This window comes from Oncorhynchus kisutch, linkage group LG14 (assembly GCF_002021735.2).
Source record: "Oncorhynchus kisutch isolate 150728-3 linkage group LG14, Okis_V2, whole genome shotgun sequence".
In the NCBI taxonomy this organism is placed as follows: Eukaryota; Metazoa; Chordata; class Actinopteri; order Salmoniformes; family Salmonidae; genus Oncorhynchus; species Oncorhynchus kisutch.
In genome coordinates this window covers 44,279,790-44,285,789 of record NC_034187.2, presented here as the reverse complement: position 1 = coordinate 44,285,789, position 6,000 = coordinate 44,279,790, and the positions used below count along the sequence as shown (strand labels likewise).

The window sequence follows — 6,000 nt, the reverse complement described above, 5'->3', positions numbered from 1 at the left end:
ATCAAATACAATTTTATTTGTCACATGCTTCGCAAACATCCAAACGTACCATTTCATAATGACATCAAATAACATTTTATTTTTCACATGGTTCATAAACAAAAGTTGTGACTAACAGTGAAATGCTTACTTACGGGCCCTTCCCAACAACGCAGAAAGAAAGAAATAGAAAAGTAAAACACTTAACAATAAAAATACAGTGATTAACAATAACTTGGCTTTATAAAAGATGTAGCAATACAGAGTCTACACTATATGCTCGTCGAATTGTCATTCCAAAATAATTGGCATTAATATGGAGTTAGTCCCCTCTTTGCTGGTATAAAAGCCTCCACTCTTCTGGGAGGGCTTTCCACTATATGTCGTAACATTGCTTCAAGAGCAGTAGTGAGGTCAGGCACAGATGTTGGGCGATTAGGTCTGGCTCGCAGTCGGTGTTCCAATTCATCCAAAAGCTGTTGGATGGGGTTGAGGTCAAGGCTCTGTGCAAGCCAGTCAAGTTCTTCCAGACCGATCTCAACAAACTATCTGTATGGACCTCACTTTGTGCGCAGGGGAGTTGTCAAGATGAAACATGAAAGAGCTTTCCAAAACTGTTGCCACAAAGTTGGAAGCACAGAATATGTCATTGTATGCTATAGCATTAAGATTACCCTTCACTGGAACTAAGGGATATCAACCAAACCCAGATGTGTCCGTCAGAATGCCAAATGGGGAAGCGTGATTCATCATTCCCGAGAGCACGTTTCCACTGTTCCAGAGTCCAATGGCGGCGAGTATTAAACCACTCCAGCCGATGCTTGGCATTGCGCATGGTGATCATAGGATTGGGTGCAGCTGCTCGACCATGGAAGTCCATTTCACATCGAATAGTTCTCATGCTGAGGTCGCTTCCAGAGGCAGTTTGGAACTCGGTAGTGAGTGTTGCAAGTGATTTGTAAGCGCTACACGCTTCAGCACTCAGCAGGGGCGGCAGGGTAGCCTAGTGGTTAGAGTGTTGGACTAGTAAAGTTACAAGTTCAAATCTCCGAGCTGACAAGGTAGAAATCTGTCGTTCTGCCCCTGAACAGGCAGTTAACCCACTGTTCCTAGGCCGTCATTGAAAATAAGAATTTGTTCTTAACTGACTTGCCTAGTTAAATAAAGGTAAAAATAAATAAAGTCCCATTCTGTGAGCTTTTGCGGCCTACCACTTTGTGGCCGAGCCGGTTACTCCTAAATGTTTCCACTTCACAATAACAGCACTTACAGTTGACCGGGGTAGCTCTAGCAGGGCAGAGATTTTACGAACTGACTTGTTGGAAAGGTGGCAACCTATGACGGTGCCACGTTGAAGGTCACTGAGCTCTTCAGTAAGGCCATTCCACTGCCAATGTTTGTCTATGAAGATTGCATGACCATGTGCTCGATTTTAGACACCTGTCAGCAACGGGTGTGATGGCTGAAATAGCAGAATCCACTAATTTGAATGGGTGTCCACATACTTTTGAATGCATAGTATATATCGGTATAGTGCCTCCCAGCCCCTCCATTCCCCAAAATAAATGTAATTATTATAGAGTTATCTTTTTTTTAAACCGTCTCGCAATGCAATTGAAATTATTCATGTTCTCTTTGTCACCATCTTGCAGGTGAAAGGATGAGCCAATGAGGCAGAATAGCGCTTCATCACTGGCCAGGGAGAGAAGCCACCTTGCAGCACTCATCCTAGGGAGGATAAAGGGAGACTTGATTGTTTGTTGCCATCAGGGAGACGAAGACAAGGTCAGTACACACTAACAAAGAAAAAAAATACAGACCTTGTTATCCAATTGCCATGATGGGGACGAAGTTTTGTGATTGCTGGTGGCTGGATACAGCTTAGATGCTGGAGGTGTAGTGCTCCACACGTGTGCTTCGGCGTATGCAGTTGCCTGGTTCATGATACGATGAAAGCCTGCTGTGATTCTCCAAATCCTCTTCAGAAAAACAATATTGCCTTCCCACCCTCTCTTCATCTTTCCCTTCTGTCTCAAGATGATCAATCATAATCAGCTAACTAAGTGAAAGCAATATAGCCTCAGATCATTTATCACTTATTATAGGATAGGGATGGGGCCCAATTGTCATTAAAGGTCCAGGAAAGGGTTAAATCCTGCTGCAGGAGGCAGCGCGTTTGCGGCGGATTCTGCAGCCAAAGTTCCAGCAAGGTTAAGTCCACACCCAGCAGGAAGTATTTGGATTTTAATTGCTTCCCCATAGATTGCCGCCACCGCACAGAGAAACTAGGTTAATTGCGTAAGATGAGAAAGCCACTGGTGACCTTGATTAATCATTGCCAAACACAGTTACTGCAGCGAGCCGCTGCCACATTCACTGTGTTTGCAGGTTATTCTGTCACTGACAAATAATGCTTGAGCAAGGGAAGACAGAATTCATGTGATACTGGGTTTGTTTTTTAGGGGCTACTTTGCTAATTAGCTTGTATTTTGCGTGCTAGTAGTGAATGACTGAGGACACAACATTTGAGCACCAAGTTTCAAATAGAGGCCATTCAGAGAGTGCAGTAAATGCTGGTGCAGATAAGTATAAATAAAATAGATTGCAGTTGTAGTTATCTATCTGTTACTGCTGCTCTGCTCCGAACACCACCAGAGTGATTTGTTAAACGTGGACAACATTTTAACTACTAACATTAAATGCTTCCAGGTTTAAACTGCTGTTTAATATATATATACGTTTTTTCTCTCAGTGAACTGGACTATGGTTACTTGCAGAAATAAGGACTGTGGGAGATGGGATCAAGGCCACGACATTCCCCCGAGGGCCGATGCAATGGCGATAGCGTTTCACACAATATCTTGCCAAATTACATTGCTCAGTGAGAATAATGACACCTGTTTTAGAGGTGAAAATCCTGGGGCAATTTGAAGGACTGCCGGGGTAAGGCAAGGACATGGTCAAATCATCTGTTTCATGACAGAAGTGTGGAATTATTCGGTTGTGTTACGTTGATTGATGGAAGGATCGGACCAAGGTGCAGTGTGGTAGGCGAACATCTTACTTTTATTCAAATGAACACCGAAAAACAACAAATTACAAAATGAACGTAAAGTTCTGCAGGCTACACAGCAACTATACAAAATCAAGATCCCACAAACTAAGGTGGGAAAAAGGCTGCCTAAGTATGATCCCCAATCAGAGACAACGATAGACAGCCTCTGATTGGGAACCATACCAGGCCAAACAAAGAAATAGGACAACTAGATTGCCCACCCTAGTCACACCCTGACCTAATCAAAATAGAGAATTAAAAGGATCTCTAAGTTCAGGGCGTGACAGGTTGAATACATTTGGAGGTGAGCCATGCAGCTTAAATGGGGGTTTAGTTTACAGTACACTCTTAAGGGCTAGGCGTCGGGCTAGCGGGACAACTTCTGGTGAAACTGTAGAGCGTGCAATTAAAATAAATAATCCGAAAAATTATGGGTATTAAACATATAGGTACATACACTGTATATCGGTTGAAAGCTTAAATTCTTGTTAATTCTTGTTAATCTAACTGCACTGTCCGATTTACAGTAGCTATTACAGCGAAAACATGCCATGCAATTGTTTTAGGATGACGCCCCATAAAATGTTTCATAAATAGCAATTAAATATTCACTTATTTTTTCCTCCGATTTGTCATCCAAGGGGTCCCAGCTATAACATGTTTTGTTCGATTTGTTAGATCAAATCCTTCTTTATATCCCAAAAAGTCAGTTTAGTTGGGACCATCAATTTGAGTAATCCACTCGTTCAACGTGCAGAGAAAGGAATCTGAAAATCTACCCCTAAACTGTTTCAACAGTTGAAGACGGCGCCGACAGAGATGGCCGCCTCGCTTCGCGTTCCTAGGAAACTATGCAGTTTTTTGTTTTTTTACGTGTTATTTCTTACATTAGTACCCCAGGTCATCTTAGGTTTCATTACATACAGTCGAGAAGAACTACTGAATATAAGATCAGCGTCAACTCACCATCAGTGCGACCAAGAATATGTTTTTCGCGACGCGGATCCTGTGTTCTGCTTTACAAACAGGACAACGGAGTGGATCCCATGCAGCGACCCAAAAAAAACGACTCCGAAAAAGAGGTAAACGAGGCAGTCTTCTGGTCAGAGTCCGGAGACGGGCACACCGTGCACCACTCCCTAGCATTCTTCTTGCCAATGTCCAGTCTCTTGACAACAAGGTTGATGAAATCGGAGCAAGGGTAGCATTCCAGAGGGACATCAGAGACTGTAACGTTCTTTGCTTCACGGAAACATGGCTCACTGGAGAGACGCTATCCGAGGCGGTGCAGCCAACGGGTTTCTCCACGCATCGCGCCGACAGAAACAAACATCTTTCTGGTAAGAAGAGGGGGGGGGGGGCGTATGCCTTATGGCTAACGAGACATGGTGTGATGAAAGAAACATACAGGAACTCAAATCCCTCTGTTCACCTGATTTAGAATTCCTCACAATCAAATGTAGACCGCATTATCTACCAAGAGAATTCTCTTCGATTATAATCACAGCCGTATATATCCCCCCCCCAAGCAGACACATCGATGGCTCTGAACGAACTTTATTTAACTCTTTGCAAATTGGAAACCATTTATCCGGAGGCTGCATTCATTGTAGCTGGGGATTTTAACAAGTCTAATCTGAAAACAAGACTCCCTAAATTTTATCAGCATATCGATTGCGCAACCAGGGGTGGAAAGACCTTGGATCATTGTTACTCTAACTTCCGCAACGCATATAAGGCCCTGCCCCGCCCCCCTTTCGGAAAAGCTGACCACGACTCCATTTTGTTGATCCCTGCCTACAGACAGAAACTAAAACAAGAGGCTCCCACGCTGAGGTCTGTCCAACGCTGGTCCGACCAAGCTGACTCCACACTCCAAGACTGCTTCCATCACGTGGACTGGGATATGTTTCGTATTGCGTCAGATAACAATATTGACGAATACGCTGATTCGGTGTGCGAGTTCATTAGAACGTGCGTTGAAGATGTCGTTCCCATAGCAATGATTAAAACATTCCCTAACCAGAAACCGTGGATTGATGGCAGCATTCGCGTGAAACTGAAAGCGCGAACCACTGCTTTTAATCAGGGCAAGGTGTCTGGTAACATGACCGAATACAAACAGTGCAGCTATTCCCTCCACAAGGCTATCAAACAAGCTAAGCGTCAGTACAGAGACAAAGTAAAATCTCAATTCAACGGCTCAGACTCAAGAGGCATGTGGCAGGGTCTACAGTCAATCACGGACTACAGGAAGAAATCCAGCCCAGTCACGGACCAGGATGTCTTGCTCCCAGGCAGACTATATAACTTTTTTGCCCGCTTTGAGGACAATACAGTGCCACTGACACGGCCTGCAACGAAAACATGCGGCCTCTCCTTCACTGCAGCCGAGGTGAGTAAGACATTTAAACGTGTTAACCCTCGCAAGGCTGCAGGCCCAGGCGGCATCCCCAGCCGCGCCCTCAGAGCATGCGCAGACCAGCTGGCCGGTGTGTTTACGGACATATTCAATCAATCCCTATACCAGTCTGCTGTTCCCACATGCTAAAGAGGACCACCATTGTTCCTGTTCCCAAGAAAGCTAAGGTAACTGAGCTAAACGACTACCTCACTTCCGTCATCATGAAGTGCTTTGAGAGACTAGTCAAGGACCATATCACCTCCACCCTACCTGGCACCCTAGACCCACTCCAATTTGCTTACCGCCCAAATAGGTCCACAGACGATGCAATCTCAACCACACTGCACACTGCCCTAACCCATCTGGACAATAGGAATACCTATGTGAGAATGCTGTTCATCGACTACAGCTCGGCATTCAACACCATAGTACCCTCCAAGCTCGTCATCAAGCTCGAGACCCTGGGTCTCGACCCCGCCCTGTGCAACTGGGTACTGGACTTCCTGACGGGCCGGCCCCAGGTGGTGAGGGTAGGCAACAACATCTCCTCCCCGCTGATCCT

The 6,000-nt window shown here is 44.9% G+C and overlaps 1 protein-coding gene across 1 annotated transcript in view; it reads left to right on the top strand.

Moving 5' to 3' along the window:
• Positions 1-1,635: 1,635 nt before the first annotated feature.
• The window catches only part of LOC109878148 (leucine-rich repeat and fibronectin type-III domain-containing protein 2), a 181,419-nt gene continuing 177,054 nt past the window's right edge, over positions 1,636-6,000 (top strand). Inside the window, exon 1 of the mRNA XM_031788437.1 lies at positions 1,636-1,764. The gene's annotated coding sequence lies outside the window, so the exon portion shown is untranslated. The remainder of the gene's footprint in view (positions 1,765-6,000) is intronic.